An 18,084-nucleotide genomic window follows, 5' to 3' on the forward strand; every position below is an offset into this window, starting at 1 on the left:
GACACTTGGACAATTTTTTCGGAAATTTTGACTTGAACAGGCGGCGCTATAGATCACATTTCAAAAATACCTTAACATTCTCGCCTGATTTGTAGGTTTAACCTATACTAATTCAGATTTTCGCCTAAGTGTTGAATTTTAAGGAAGTTTTTAGGATATATAAGTTCACCTGAGATGGCACTTGTCGGGTTAGGGTTACGTTAGGGTTCTAAGCCCCATGCAATCCAACAACCAAACTGTAAAGCCCACTTTAGGTTTCAGTTTCTCAATAAGATGAGTTTCAAAAAAGTGTCATTGTTAATAAAAAAAGATTCAATAGTTAAAAAAACGGTCATATCTGCCAACGTATCATCATCTAAAAGTCCTACATTTATCAGTTAAGGGCTCATGAATTCATGTTTGGGCCAGCTGTGGTTTTCATTCTTCACATTATTGTTCTATTTTTACTGTACCTCATTTGGATAGTGCTGGTGTAGAGTAACAACATCCAGGAATTATGCTTTGCACATAAGAAGTAATAATGAAAAAAACAGAGCCGATATACCGCTTGGGCAAAAAGGGAAGATCCAGACCCGGCCTTAAACGCCACATGTAGTGTCAGTTGGCCTCTTTCAAAGCAGACATTTTAACTCGTCTTTGCAGAAAAAGCTGTTGCTAATAATATTAACAAAAGCTCCGTTCTGTTCTAAGTGTCTGCAGTAAGACATGACAGCATGCACAATAGGCCTAAAAAAAATGTACTTAAACTATGAAAATGTCAATCTTAAAACGAAAGAGGATTGGATCAAACTACATTCAGCTTGATTAACCAACATGCTTCTTCATGTTGCCACTACATCCCTGTTCTCTCTGGTCATGTCCTCTGTTACTATCTCAAGGCTGGACTATATGTTGAGCTGATAATTAGTACCCTTAGCACCCAGCCACCTCACACATTACAGTCCTATGAGTGGCTTGTTTTAGATAAATACAGTAAAAAACATAACTCCTGTCAATATCAATCCCTGAACACAGGACACAGTTTAAAATAAAACACGTTTCATTTGAAATTGTTGCATTTAATAACAAACTCTGTACAAACTTGTGGAATGAACAGACGATCTAACGTCTGGAATGCAAATAAACATTGGCAAAGCTTTGAATTCTAAAAATAATGATCGTAAATGGTTTTCTTGGCATTCTATGACATTTAATGTATTTCCATGTTGTGTCCATGCCGCACAAAATGTTAAGAAAAATAAGGTAATCGCAGGATCGTGGGCTGTGTCAGTGATTCACAAAATACAGAAATATAGCATGCCTGCTAATCACAGCGGAGACTATAGCAGAATTTAGACGCTCGGATAATGTATCCACTTAAGAAAAAGAGAAGGGAAAAATTACAAGCAGCAGTCAAACCAAGGACATAAGATCAAACGTGATAATGTAGCAAAGCTCATTTTCCTCAAAGATCGTAATTGATTGGTTGATTATTCTTTCTCTCTTCCTCCATCTCGGTGGGTCTTCTTTAATAGCTTCATAATGACGCTACTGAACTGGACGTGTAAGACTCAGCCAATTAGAATAGTAATAGGCTCTAATTAACTAAAAAAAAGGATTTTCAATAAAAAGGAGGAGATAGCGAGTTTGATTACTCATATTCATTAACTTTTTTTTTTTCTACACCCCCTGCCATCCCTGGAACTTTGCTCCCTTCATTGTTATGAATATTTTATCTCGTGTGAAACATCACAATACACGCCGTCCCTGGCAAAGGCCAAGACATAACAGCAAAAAAAAAAGAAAGAAAAAAAAAACCTTTCTTCTGCTCTCATTCAAAGAGCCTTCCTTTGTTTCTGCATAATGAACAAGTCGCTGATGGCAGCGGAATACAATTTAATTAGGGTTTTTTTTTTTGAGGACGCTTGTTTTAAATCAAAACTTGACAGTGTGAAGGCTTTTTAGGAATAATCTAAAGTTAGACGCCAAACTGTGTTTTCATGACAGAGACAGAGTGGTGTTGTGCCAGCAGGTATCAGTAACGTTGCTTCAATAATTTGTTACATTTTTAACCAAATCCCTCCTCCTCTCTGCTTTTTTCTTCCCCTGGTTCCCTCTTTCTCGCCTCGGGTCAAGTTAGCACCACTTAAGGACTACAACGCTGTGCCCGATCACCATATGTTGTGTGTTTGTGTGTGTTTGTGTGCGTGTGTGTGTGTGTGTGTGTGTGTGTGTGTGTGTGTGTGTGTGTGTGTGTGTGTGTGTGCGTGCGTGCATGTGTGTATGTGTATACCTTTTCGCTTGTTCCCCTACCTGATGCCTCGAGTCGCTCGCAGCCAAAGCATGTCAGCTTTTTGCCAGACAAAAACAAAAAGAGAGGGGACACCAGGTACATCGGCGTGTGTGTGTGTGTGTACAAGATGTGTGTGTGTGTGTGTGTGCATGTGTCCTCCGGGTTGGCTCGCCAAGAGACAGGGCCAGATGGTCACCCCAGGCAAAGCAGGTTGGGCCTGTTTACCTGCTTCACTCTGGGTCATGTCAGCTTCGTTTTCAGCTTAGCCGCAACACGGCTCAAGCTACGCTGCCAAAAACATCGTGTTTAACTCCCCCCTCCCCAGTCCTCCTCTTCCTCCTTTGCTCTCTCGCTCTCCTCCACCTTACTGCTCAGCGTCTTTAAAGAGATACATTTTGTTCTCCTGCTCCTCTGCAAGTGCCATTTAATGGTGTGAGATTGTCTGACTCAACACTGAATAAGAGAAACCCAAACTTTTCACAAGACCAATTAATATTAGCTTTAACAATTTTGAGAGAAGATGGCGTTAATGCTTCAGACAGCACGAGTTTTATTTTTAATGATCAATTCATCTATCACTTGTTCAATTCCTTTCTCCTCACAACGTTTCTCTTAACTCTATTAAATATTTCCTTGCACTACTAGATGTAAATCACTTTTACTTTTTAGTTTTGGATTTGACCTTCCATCAATGCGCACTTTTTGCAGACTGCCACAATGATGCCCTTTCAGCCAATTCAAGGATTATAATGTGAAATATCAGCGTGTATTGTTGAAACTGCAGTTACTAAATAACCGTTGTTGTTGTGGTGAGGACGGCCTCTAAGCGAGAAACAGGAGCTTTAAGCTGAACATACACATGTTTTATTTCATAATGCCCTTTACGGAGGCAGAAGGCTTTGATTGTGAGATGCATGAAAAAGAAAAAAGCAACTGGAATTAATGAGAGTGATTTTTGTATGACATGATTTGGTTATCCTGCCATACTGTTTGATTAAAACTGTGGGATTTATTTCATAATGAAATTACCAAGAGAACAGGGAAACAGGAGGTGTGGTTTCACAATACCTCCACATTAGATACAAGTCTTTATCCCTGGGTAAAGTTTTTTGACAGTTGCAGCTTTAAAAATGGAATAAAATAAAATAATATACAAACAACTCAAATGAAACTAAAAGTACAATATATATCAATCTATCTTGTAAAATATGATATGATACATTAAATAAAAGAAACTTCCATACAAACAGTTAAAGTAAGGATACAGTTAAAGTAAGAATGTGCAATAATACTAAGAAAAACAAGTTAAAAATAGTTAACGTAAAATGCCCCAGAAAATATGTATGAACATAAGGAGTTAATCATCACAAAAATAGAGGCCTGTTTTGTATTCAAGGTTTTTTCAAACATTTACCTGGCTACTTTTTGCAGTTGACAAGCTCAGTCTGTATAAGAGAAATTAAGTATTTCATATATTTAGCACACTATCAAATAACACACCTTTCAAATACGTAGAACATGTTTGTTTTATTCATAATGAATACATGTTATTACTATACATAATACATATACAATGTGTTTTTAGTGCACATCAGCAGTAGTCCTGCAGTGTAATGTATGAGGCTCTCTCCATCAGAGCAAAGCAGCTGCCCACCCCTCCTCTCTGCCCCGGTTAACCCCCCGCAGCAGCAGTTGTTGGCAGCGTGGATCAGCACGATGTCCGGCTGTAGCAGTAACAGGTGCGTACATGTTGCTTCTGGCACCGTGCCCCCCCGCCACAGCAGCCATCCTGGCAGCCTGTTCAGTCCTGGCTGTAGTCTGATCGCAACCTGTCCGTCAGTTCAGAGCTGTCACACACACTGACCAGCAGTAATGGATCACCTGTAACAGGATAACGTAATCAGGATACAAAAAAGTAACTGAATTACAGTTACATAAACAAAGATGTAATCAGATTACATTTCTAGAAATTGTGGATTAAGATCATCTAGTGTTTGTTGTAAAGGATCAGATGTTCTCTCTCCTCTGTCAGCTGTTCTGTTCTGTAGGCTAATACTTTAACTGTGAATCTATACGTCTACTGCCTGAATCTGCTTTATGGTTTCTCTTTCTTTGGTTCATTTGTTCTGTCTTTAATTCAGCAGGTGAACCTATATGTTCCTAAAATAGTGGATGAACTGTTTGTATTAAACTAAAACGGAGCATTTCCTGTCAGCTCAGATTTGATTCCTGCTTTTTCAAACTGTAGTATGTGCTCATGTGTTTCAGTGTTGGTGCATAGACTGCTGCCTGAATATGCTTCATGAAAAGCATACATTTCTGATGCTAAATATCTTGGTTTCTTCTTTTCATTCTGTTGTCTAATAATCAAAAGTAGCAAAACGTAATCAGGTTACAGCACATCACTTTTTATATTTCCATACTTTCATTTCATCCTTTTTTTAAATTAGTACTTGTAATGGAATACATGGTTGACGTAACTTTCCCGACCCTACCGACCGTAACTCTAAATCAGAATTCTACTTCTTGCATGTATTCACCAAGATGAATACATGCAAGAAGTAGAATTCTGAAGTCTTAATTAATCATATCAAAGTCACATTTAAATGTGTGTAACTTCTTTTACTCTTACATATGTTTGTATACAAAAATATCATCTAGGTTTTAAAAATGGTGAAACATCCACAAGGTTTATGACACTTCAAACTGCCTGAAGCACTGCACTGCACACACACACACACACGCGCACACACACACACACACACACACACACACACACACACACACACACACGTACACACACACACACACGTACACACACACACACACGCGCACACACACACACACACACACACACACACACACACACACACACACACACACACACACACACACACACACACACACACACACACACACACACACACACACAGTGGTGGAATGTTATGAAGTACATTTTCTCAAGTATTGTTCAATGTTAAGGTACTCTTTTTTCATTTTATGCTAACTTATGAGCCAAAATTCTACTTTTTACTTAATCACTTACTACTTTATAGATTATTGGCTAATGAAAAATATAAATAAACATGTAAAAATGTATTATAATAAAAGGTTAGGATATCCAGTAGAAGAAGTCAATACAATTAGCTCCACCTTTACCAACTGCGACCAATACATAAATGCATCAGTGATCATACTCCAGTACTTTAATATATGTGATACTTATTTGTTACTAACTAGTGTATATACTTACGTACGTTTTTATTCTAATACTTTTACTTAAGTCAGATTCTGAATTCAGGGCTTTAACAGAGCATTTTTACAAATTACTTGGGTGTAAATGTCTTCCACCACTGCACACACACACACTCACACACACACACACACACACACTTTGGCATATGCCTTCGTTTTAACGTCAAACCCATCAGCCAGCCAAACACACACACCCATCATCCCCCCCTTTTTTTCCTCACACACTACCACCCGCCTCAGCCCCCCCTTCCCTCCCACACCACCACTGCCCCTCAAGCCTACTGTCACCCCTTGCCCCAACATCGCCTGCCCCCCCCCTTCTCTCTCCCCACTCCCCCCCCCCCCACACACACACACACACACACACACGCCCTCCACCCTTTTTCCATTTCAGATGCAAAGCCGGGGCCGAGGCGAGCCGTGCATATAGTCACAGCGGCAATCTCATCTATGTCCAATCTGTCATGCCACTGCCTTTCATTATTCTCCTGCGTGGGGGGAGAGATAACGCCGAGGCATATTTTATGGACAGTGGAGAGGGAGTGAAGGAGAGGGAAAGACGGAAAAATAAAGGTTGGGGGGGAAGATGCCAATATGTCGGGGTAATGGTTGCGAGATATGAGGGGGTCCCGCTCCGGCCAGGGGAGAAGTGTCACTCATTGGTATCTAGGTCAGTCTGAATGAATCGTATCAAAGTCCCATTTACATAACCTTCTATTTTTACTTACATATGTTTATGTCATTTAGGTTTCTAAATGGTTAAAAACACACTGAAAAAAAACGTTGACCTTAACTAAATGCATTATGTCAACAAATGCAGTGTTTTAGGTTAGTTGAAACCATTGTTATTAAGTTGAACCTTAGATTTTGAATATAATAACTCAATATCATTGCTTTCAACTAACCTAAAACACTAATGCGCTATGTGTTGTCATAATACTTTTAAATAAAGTCAACGTGTCCCTTTTTTAAGGGATTAAATACATTTTGGATGACTGTTCTCAAATACTTCCCAATGCCCGAAGCACTGCACACACACACACACACACACACACACACACACACACACACTTCTACTTTGCCACATTTTGGACTTTCCACTTATTTCACTGCTTAAATCACTTCATAGATTCAGATTATTAGCTAAAACTAAATATTATAAACTAATAAATAAACATTCATAGTAATTAAGTTTTAATACATTATCCAGCAGCAGTAAACACTGAAAGAACTAAAACGTTGATTAATTAATAATGAATTAATTAATTGTATAAGCTTAGTTGAAAGCAATAATATGAATTAGTTAAATACAAAATATTGCTTTAAACTAACCTAGTACAGTTGTATGAAATGTGTTGACATAATATATTTAATTAAAGTCAATGCTTCAGTATTATCAGTGTAAAAAGTAATTAAATTATCTCTGACTTTACCAGCTTTGATGCAAACATGACTGCATGTATAACAATAATGAAATGATATATATACACCATGTTCCTGTGTGAGGAAAAAAAATTAGGCAGTGAAAGGAATGAAATGGGGGTTTCGGGGGAGATGAAGGATGGAGAGGAAGTGTTGGTCATCTCGTCTCTTTTAAAAAGCCTTAGGGGCCCGAGAGGTGGGTGTAAATAGGCGGCAGTAGCCATTCTTCACGGCCACTCCATGGTCTCATAAAATCGGGGCTCGTATGCATGCATGCACGCCGCTGTCGTTGAATATGTAGGAGTGAGGGAATGCGAGGGGGCCAGCAGATAAAGGAGTAGGTGGGGTGGGGGGGTGGATGGATGTAGGGACGGGTGAATGAACCAGGGGTCAGGTATTCTCTTCTGTCACCTCTGAGTGGCTGACTGGTTGTCTCCGTGCTCAGTGCGCTGGAATGATTGGGTCCTGGTCTGCAGAGAATGGGCTGGCCAGTTTTACATATATACATATATCACAGCCATTGTCACGCTGTGTGTGTGTGTGTGTGTGTGTGTGTGTGTGTGTGTGTGTGTGTGTGTGTGTGTGTGTGTGTGTGTGTGTGTGTGTGTGTGTGTGTGTGGCATGTGCATTGTGTGTTTGAATATGCAAATAAGACCCGGCAACGTCTTTGATTCCATGCATGTGTGTGTGTGCGCAATTGTGGAACATCCAGATGTCAGCGCAGCCTCACTCGGTGTCTGTCATTGAGACAGCGGGGGTGGGGTTAAGGTGACCTGTTTTAAATATAGACAGTGTCACGACAACATGCCCGACTCGACTTATAAAAGCCATTTGCATAACGTTTCTCCGTTATCCCCTTCTCTTTCTGTCTTTTTTTTTCCTTTTCCCGGTAAGACAGCCAGTGCACACACGTCATGTTTTGCCTTTGTCTCGGCCGTTCAAATGTGAAAAGATGTCATGTCAAGTCTTTCTTCAACATGGAGATGCAAGTGTATACCTGCGTAGCACGGCGGGGAATGGGGAGGAAATAAAAACAGCGCGTGGAACCGATCAAGGAAAGACAAAACAAGTTTCCTTTGACATTACATCAAATGATAAAGACCCATCGAAGACGCTTTAGTACAGTACGTCCTCGCTAAATGACAAAATAAGGCTGTAGCTTCACACATTTACACCTCTTTGCCTATAACACTCTTCTTTCCAAGTCACTGAAGGTGTTATTGCTTTGCTGCAAAAGATCTTCGAAAAAAAGTTGTTGGACAAAGGTGCAATGACACTGATGGGACATTTTTTTAAACAGACATCGCAGACCTTTGATTTCTGCTAAACTTTTGTTGCACACCTTGTACTTCTCGAGCGTTTGCGTGCGCACACCTTGTCAACGTGCCCTTCAATTTGAATGCACACTTCACTCTGTCAAACTAATTAATTATTCCCCTCTTCACCCTCCTTTATTCATCCATTTGTTTTCTTACCTCTGTGAAGAGTACACGCCACATTCCTTCAATACATTTCCTTCTCTCAGATTCAGTGCCTATTCATTAGGAATTCAAATTAATCAGTATTTACTGTAGCACTCGCCAGCTCTGCTCTCAAGTGCAATTTCTATCAACAAGGTTGAGTGGGCTTTTGTTTCTCATAGCCAATTGGAATACCGCTCGACTCTCGCTTTGTCCCTCTCCCCATTTTTTTTAGATGTTCAATTGAACGCATCATCTAGTTTGGCACATAAGATGGAATTGACATTCTCCCACAATGCAATGCTACAAGGACTTTTCATTTGACATTCGATGAACTCTGAAATTAAGGCGCCGCAACAGTTGGAAAATGAATCCAGGCTAATTGTCTTTTGTTTTTTGTGTTCTTTTGTGTTTTTTATTGGCGTGCTTCATGGTCACAACCAAAAATCCCACATCGTTAAAAGAGGCCTCAACATTACTCTTTGTTTTATGTTTAAAGGCAATACATGAATTGCACAGAAAAGAGCTGTATATAATCTAACAATGCTAGACATTTTAAATCAAAGCAATTGTTGTATATTTCTTGAAGACGTTTTGGCTCTTGCCCAGAAAAGTTTCAAGAAAAGTAAGAGTGTGAAGTATGAAAAAAAGAGCGATAGGGAGGGAAGTTCAAATTCTGGATATTTTCTTGTATATACTTTGCCATCGCTGCATAGGGAATGTCAGGCAACCAAAAATTGTTGGAGGCATTATATCGGAAACATTTGAGGTGAAAAGATTCAGGTGTGTCTTAAACATTTCAATCTTGTCAATGATTCCAAATACTTGGCATCATTCATCATACAAAATATGGCAATCTAACCTGCGGGAGGCACTGAAACTCAACCTTTTTTTTTTACCACGTCCTTTGAAACAACAATCTTGGAAGAATCACCCAAAGTTACAGCAGAAGGTCAAAGATCTCAGGAAGTGCCAAATTCAACAACGGGCTGGATTTGCAGTGGACACACAGTTGCGTTGCGTTGACACTTTCCTCTGGGCGTGCCTGGAGCTTGGGGTTAACGCAACCAACCACCAATAGTCTCCCGCCCCAGACACACAAAGCAAAAAAGCCACCTTTCTAGAGCTCTACTATTGCGACAATGGAAGCCGATTTGGTATCAAGGGTGGCTGTTGTGTAAGAGTCGTATTGGACCAGGTGATTCCCTACCGCAATTATTAGTCTCTCCTCGATTTTTGGGAAAATAGCACTTGTACTGGCATATTTGCATAAACGGGATTTGACTGGCCCGTGCTTTTGTCGACACTTGAAAAGTTGAACTTTTCTCAACTTTCACTGTGAACAAACGCAGGCAAAGCGAAGCAACGGAACCACAATTCAGTTCGGCAAAGCTTGACGTCACCTCATTCAAAGTGAATGGGAAGTGTCTCTGTTGAAGTGTGTGGACGGGCCGTGAGGAAGCCTTTGAGGGGTTAAAAGCTAACCTTCACAGATCTCCTGGTGAGCGACATTGGTATCCATCTTAACAATCTTGAAACAGTCGTGGGAAACCAACTGCAGTTCTTGACTTTTTACACATTTCAATTAAGGCATTTTAAAACCTTAGTGTGTGTGTTAAAGTTATGTTGGTCCCAACATTTGAAGAACTTACAGTATACAGATAAGTTTGGCGTTGGTACAATTCTATGAGCATGTTTTCACATTCATGCGTATGTAATATCACAGCATCTATATATGAATACATTACTTTTTCTTTCTTTACCAATGTGTCTTTGTTGTACTGACCTATTCCACACTGTGGTATTGTGTTAAAAACATCACATTCATTTCATTAACATATTCTCTTCATACCTGAAACATTTATGGAATTAAATGGAACTTCCATGGCTCTAGTGGGTGATTATTTTAAAAAAAATCCTTGACTGTTTGCCATTTTAGTTCCCAATGTATTAACATTTTTCCAAACCCCACTTTTTGTCTGAGCCTCGGTTAACATAACAGAGAGTTACAGACTTTTATTTAAGTTATCAACCCTCTGGTTAAAACTAGCCTTTTGGCCTTTGCAAGCTTTCCCTTTCCACAACTTCTTACTTAACAAGGCCAGGCTGAAAAATCCACAGATCTAATTGAATATTGATATGTGTGTGTATAGAGGGCCAGAGCGAGGCTCACCCATGTTAAGCCATTCAGTGCATCCTCTTGATTGAAATTCCATTAGCTTGTTAGTGGAGGATAGTGGAGAGTCGGTGAATACTTAGCCTTGTTAGCCGAGGCGCAGGCTAAATGAGTGTGCACAGGGTCATTGTCCACTTAAAACTAGCTCTGCAAACTGCCGGCCAGCTTGAATAATTCATGGAGCATGACCCGCCCTGACTGCTTTAAACGAGTGTAGCTTCTCTTTCTGTCTGTTTGGATAATATCTCCACTCTGGAGTTAATTAGATTTTCGTTTTTTCTTTTTTCAAACAGCTGTGTGTTCAGCGGTCAGGGACTTGTCCCTACGGACACACTGAGACAAATGGATAGAAAATGGAGCAAAGATGATCACAATATTGAGTTGTAAGAGTCATTTTTTGGTCTTTTTATTAGCATCCAGCATGTTAATATGGGGCACACACCAATCCTGAATGTTGCCTGGCTGTGCTAATGCGGGATTCAGAACATTGTTTAGACTATTGGCTGGAGTAATTGGGCACATAGCTGCACAAGATCTTTAGTAGCTAGCAGACAGAAACAGATCATTCAGAGGGTCTTTTGGATAATGAATCCTGATTTGACGGAAAAACTAGCAGCCTTCACTGATTCATAATTGATTTGTTTCAGCAGCAGGCAACTGTTTTCATCGAAAAAGCTGATAAACCTACTGCAGCTGGTAGACAGTAGGCAACAGTCTGCCATTTTGCTGAATAAATATGCTTAGTGAGTTAGCAAGTAGCCGACTCGTTAGCAAACAGCAGGTGATCATAGTGGAGCATAATCAGCTTAAGAGTCAGATATTTCCTTCAGAAGTTGGTGGAGAACAAAACAGACCTGAAAGAGTGTTAATCTTCCATTTAGTAGACAGTCATGAATCTCTTTAAACAAATTTGCATTCATTTAAAGAACCAGTAGGCAACAGTAGAACATGTATTGTGAGCGTAGTCAGAGTAGTATTGTCCAATCATGTTTCAGCAGGATTTAGTTGAATACAAGTTGTAAGAGGATGAAGAGGCAGAAATACATTGACCAAAATACAACCTGTTGCCCATCATCTGGCAAGGATTTCTCTAGCTTTAAATTGCCTCATATACAGGATTATCGTGAAACATTCAAATCATAGACTCGTCTCTCAACTCAAACAACATTCTCGAGCCTCTAGTTGCTAAGTGGACTATTAAGAGTGAGCAATACATTAAACAGTGCATTTTGCATAATAAGGCACCTTTAAATTGAGACTGACATACCTTTTTACAGTAGCTACGAATCAAACATGAAAAAACACAAAACTAAACTCAGTGTAAAGACACTGAAATAAGTGTCTGGTACACAAGTCTAGAAACTTCACGAAAGCCATTAAAACTCTATAAAAGCTCAAAACAATTCCTTTCTGACCGGCAGCAGCATATGCAGTCAGCACAATACGTTCTGGATCAGAATCAATTGAAAGAAAAAGGGACACAATTCAGCACCTTATCTATACAGTGTGCAGTGTCCGTCTAACCATCTCTTTCATGACCTGTCCATTAGCAACAGCCCTCTGACTCCACCAGCCCTTACCCCCCCCCCCCTCCACTGTCCTACACACTGCCTCATCCCTTCCTCTTCCTCTCCTCCTCCTCCTCCTCCTCCTCCTCCTCCTCCTCCTCCTCCTCCTCACCCCTCCATTCTGGAAGCTGTCATCAATCTTGCTAAAATGACAGGCGACAGATGTTAGCCTTTGCAAAGATCAAATCTGCAGCTTCAGGGCGGCCTAGTCACATGTGCACAGACACACACACACGTATTCACTTACATGCTCACACAAATATAGGTATCCACGCTCTCTCTGTCTCCCCCCCTTTCTTCCAACTGCTAAATCCTTTCTGACATCAGAGAGACAGAGAGGGGTGAAATGAATGGACGGTCACCATGCATGCACGTAGTTGAGTGTAGGATAGTAAAGCCCCCCCTAAAAACACACATTCCAATACATACAGATTTTTGTATGAGTGCGACATGTGGATTTTTTTATTTAACATACAGAGAATTGCTTTTATGTGATTTTATTTATGGGTTTTTACTTCAGATTGTTTTACTCTCAGTGTTCTTTTATGTTTTTAGTGGCTGGTCTTTAGTTCATTTCATTCTGTGGTATGTATTGTAAGTATGTGTTTTTTTTATACGTGAAAACACTTTGTAACTCTGGTCCAAAGAACACTTCAATAAAGTTTACTCTTATTATTATTATTATTATTATTATTATTATTATTATTATTATTATTATTATTATTATATTTCTTTCTTTTTTCCCTTTTTTTAACTAAAAATGTCCTTCAAAGTACTTGTAATGTAGCCAAAATCAATTGTAAAAACAAGTGAATTCCGGCATTTAAAATCCTACTTTAGGAACGACTTTAAGTAAAAAAGATTCAGCGTTAACTTTGACTTAGTTGTGCAGAAACAAGTCCTGAAACACGGAAATAACTTAGCATACTTCCAGATTCCGTGTCTCGAAGTAAACGTTTTTGTACTTGTTTGTGGTTAGAAGCCTGTAATAAGGTCACTCAAATGATCAAATATAAGAAAATAAGTGTGCAATCGCCAAAACACCTTTAGGTAAAATGGAGACAGTTTGACCCCCAAGAAAGATCATGAGGTTTTTAAATATCAGTTCAAGGGATATTGAGGACGCGCTAACGCTCTGGTTAAGGTCAAATTACAAAACAACTCTATATTTCATCCCAACCTCATAACTGTTTTTATGAACACAGTGGAACCTATTTATTCTGAGCGGACATGCACAAGTTATTACTCTGTCATCCAAACACACTGGGATAATAACAGCTATGTAAACTAGTCCCACACAGCACCATTTACATCTTCATAAGCAAGGATTATGGTACAATCACATTAGGCTCACATAGCATGAGGATTTTAATAACACAAGTTTATTGCAAGCAAGTCTGTTTGTGCTCTTGTGCTTCAATATTGATGTCCATATGGTGTAATATACACATACACACACAGTTCCTAGACTTAGTACCAACATAGCAAAACCAGGAGTATAACTCACTGATTGTTTGGTGGTGTGTGTGCATGCACTTTTGTGTGTGTAAACAGCCTGAGACACTTAATGTGCCATTCCAAGAAGATGATAGAGGCAGTATTGTCGAGTCTACATACCATTGAGTATGGAAACACACACATGGCAGTAAACCACATATTTTTCAAGATATTTGAACTTATTTAGCACAAATATCCCACAAAGTGCATCCAGCGTAGAACATAAAACACTCTCTTCTGGATAAGGTCACCTCTAAAAAATGGAATTAGAGCCACATTCAAGGCACTTTCCTTGCATCACAACACAACTCTTGACTGCTAAAATACCAACTGTAAAGAGTATATTAAAGTGTATCAAATGGCTCTTTCAGCCAACTTTTGGGGGAATTCCTTACCCCGCCTTTGCTAATACAGAAATGCCAGTCATTAACAACACCAAATGGAGGGTTTTATATCGTGACAATTGTGTGGATCATAACTTTAATTTAACACAGTCATCAACTTTAAAAGGCTGAACTAAAGGGCAATTACTCAAGTTAATCTTATGTGTAATGCCACATATCCCAAATCCCAAATTTGCCTCAGGAAGCATTACAATATTTATATGTAGTATCGGAGAAGGAATATTTTCAGGAAGAGCAACAAAGGAGGAATCTCAATATGCTTTCCAATATGGAAACACATGCAAAATAAGTTGTGTGTACAGAACAAAGTACAAATACAGAGTGCTGTTCTGTTGGTAAACCACTTTAAACTTGATTTTGCACATGGGACAAGTTTATGTCCACTGCTTAAAAGTTAAAACAGATACACCAGTGGAACATCTACTCAAATATGGTAGGTCAACCCTTTGGAAACTTTATGAATCATACCATAAGGACATATTAAGGCTGGCCAACAACACTATCTCTGGTTCTTAACCGTGTACTGACCAGCGAATATGAATTGTTGCAGTCTAATCGGGAAACAGGGTTCCACGTTTAAAACACGTCTTTGATGATCGAGGTCAGGAACACAGTTGCATGTTCAAGAAGTGTGGATAAAATGATATCACTATAAAGAATTATTATATTGCTTAAAAGAAAAGCAAAGCCAGCCTCTGACCCTATTTTTACCCAGAAACCTGACACAGTGAGAGTCAACTAATTGTGTGATATTGTCCCCGTTGTATGGGATTTGCTGTTTTTCAGCCCAACATACTGTATTTCTGTCATGGGCGGGGGGGCAGGGGGTGTAGTATTGACCACCACTGTGTGTGCCCTTCTTGGTGACTTTAGGGCATAGGGAAGGTTAAATGAAAAGGAGGATGTGTAAAGGAAATGCAGAGGAAAGGAAGATGACAGGAATTGAAGAGAAGAGAAGTGGAAGAGTTGAAGTCCCATGTGACCCCCCCCCATTCCCCCGTCCCCCGTCGCATGGGACTGGGTATTGATTGGATTCTGACATTGATTAAGTATCCCCTGATTCACAATGCCCTGTGTTTGTGCAGTGTGTTTTATCCATGAGTCCGGAACAATAATGCATACTGTGACAGAAGAGATGAAGGAATAAAAGTTATTCAATTACTAGAATTCACATGCTTATACAGTGATGTTTTGTGTGTGTGTGTGTGTGTGTGTGTGTGTGTGTGTGTGTGTGTGTGTGTGTGTGTGTGTGTGTGTGTGTGTGTGTGTGTGTGTGTGTGTGTGTGTGTGTGCCCATGGATCTTTACTCTGTAGGAGGCCTGACTTGCAACAACAGTTCATCTACCCTTGTGGGATAACAAAAGGGTATCTCTTTCTCTTTATTTTTCTGTCCCCCCCTCTCTCTATCTCTTGCTGTCCCTCGGCCTCCTTTGTGTGCACTCCTTTCTTTTTTTATTCGTCATTAATCCTCCAGTCTGGGTCTGGGATGTCACAGCCTCTCCCTCCCTCCGCTGCCCTCCCTCACGATGGCTCTCTCTTTCTCTATCTACGTTATTGTGTGTGTGTGTTTGTGTGTGTGTGTGTGTGTGTGTGTGTGTGTGTGTGTGTGTGTGTGTGTGTGTGTGTGTGTGTGTGTGTGTGTGTGTGTGTGTGTGTGTGTGTGTGTGTGTGTGTGTGTGTGTGTGTGTGTGTGAAGGGCAAGGGCTTGTCATCCTGTTCCCCTGTCATTCTGCCTCGCCGTTCAGAGCATGCCACCCCCTTTGCCAGGGATAATTACCCCCTCCTCTCAACATCCTCCTCTTTTCGTACTCTCACTTTTCTAAATACTTATTTTCAGAAAAGGGCGAAGCAAAGATATTTCACATTTAAATCATATTGCAGTAATTCTTACATAATCACAAATACAACAAACAAAGCCAAACAGATTATTTAAAAGCCAGTAAGAGGGATATTTCACGCTGCAATTAACTATTACTAGGGTGTGTATGTGTGTGTGAGTGATGCATACTGTACACCCATGTTTTTAGATTGGATTTATAATGCATAATCCAACACTGTTTCTGAACTGCGTTCACTACAAGGATTTGTATTTGGTTTTAAGTTACTCTATGCGTCTTTATATGTTCTTTTTATGGATTCTCCTGCACGGGATCAGTACAGATTATTTTATCACACATGTATTAGTCAAATAACATTTAAGCGTAATAAAGCTTTGTTCAAACTTTTGTTATATAGGACATAATATTTTCATTTTCAGGTTTGTATTTGTATGTTATGCCTCTGCTGTGACATGTTTCCATGCATTAGAAACCTTTATAACCCACTTACAGGAAAGGGAAAACCCTAAAAAGCGTAATAGAGCCCCTTGACAAAGTTTTTACCTACTATAATATTTTTTTTGTAGTAGGCGTTTATTATTAATTATTGAGGATATTTTAAATTTTTCATTATTAAAAGGAACATACTTCTTGTTTTCTGTTCCGTACTTAATTGTATATTGCACAAGATGAGTTGTTTTGTTTGCTCTGTTTGTTATAGTTATGTTTTCACCCCTAAAAGAATAGCTAATGCTAAAAAAACAAGGGTAATTTGTGTGGACAACAACATCCAATATACAGCAAAAAATTACAACAGCGATCTGATTGGAAGATCCCTCCCACAGCCTGTGGACACGAGTGTGTGTGTGTGTGTGTGTGTGTGTGTGTGTGTGTGTGTGTGTGTGTGTGTGTGTGTGTGTGTGTGTGTGTGTGTGTGTGTGTGTCTACAGACAGTCTTTTTTCTCTGTGATCTCTCTCTCAACAAAATGCTCTTGAATGGTGACCCTCATAAACAAATGGCACTTCAGGAGCAAATAAACAAAAGCTTGTCTTGTTGTTTATTATCACCCCCTTCATTCTTTTTGCTTTTATTTCCGCATGGCCTCTTGTTGGTCAGATGGAGGGTGGGGGGGGGGGGGGGGGGCTGTGAGTGGGGTGGCGGTCCTCTTTCTCTCTCCCTCTATCAGATGCCTGGTGTGTTGCGCGTATTGATCGCCGAGGCTCAGTAGCAGAAAATAATGGGGTGGTGAAAGCTTAGTAGAGAGAGGGAGATGGAGAGAAAAAGAGAAATAGAGATCTACAAACGTGTGTGTATGCTAAAACACACACACACACACACACACACACACACACACACACACACACACACACACACACACACACACACACACACACACACACACGACTCCCATACTCAATCCTATTTCCCAGCCTCCTCTCTGCCCTGTGCCCTCATATGAATATTGGTTCTCCCCTAACTCCTCCATGTCACTGTTATGTATGTGTGTATGTGTGTGTGTGTGTGTGTGTGTGTGTGTGTGTGTGTGGGTGTGTGTGTGTGTGTGTGTCCAGGCTGCCTCATTTGCATATGTGTTTGTATGTGTGTTATCTATGTGAATAAATCCTTCCAAGCCCCATGCGCCTCAGGGTGATGTGATGCGGCCAGTGCCCGAGCAACCATACCCTAGCTAATTTACAACCAACCTAGTGTGTCCCCCCACTCCCACACACACACACACACATGGCTTGATGACACCATGGTGAAACATGTCGTCTAGACGACATTGAACCCTGAGTCCGCCCAGGGTAATTGTTTTATGCAAATGGAGAGAGCTAGGGCTGACATGATTGGGCCAGACTTTGTGTTGATTGAAGTGTGTGTGTGTGTGTGTGTGTGTGTGTGTGTGTGTGTGTGTGTGTGTGTGTGTGTGTGTGTGTGTGTGTGTGTGTGTGTGTGTGTGTGTGTGTGTGTGTGTGTGTGTGTGTAGTAGTTGTTATGGATGTTGCCATGATTGTGGTGTAATGCTGGTAGCCATTAGTATTATTGTTATTGATGGAAATGTTCTATTATTCAGAAGGGCAGGGCGGGGCAATATAACATGCAGAGATATGGGGGAAATTACATGCATACACACACACAAACACACTGTAAATACATTAAAAAAACAACATCTGTGCTATATCTAACTTGTCATTGAACTGAATCCAAGATC

This window comes from Eleginops maclovinus, chromosome 22, assembly GCF_036324505.1.
Source record: "Eleginops maclovinus isolate JMC-PN-2008 ecotype Puerto Natales chromosome 22, JC_Emac_rtc_rv5, whole genome shotgun sequence".
In the NCBI taxonomy this organism is placed as follows: domain Eukaryota; kingdom Metazoa; phylum Chordata; class Actinopteri; order Perciformes; family Eleginopidae; genus Eleginops; species Eleginops maclovinus.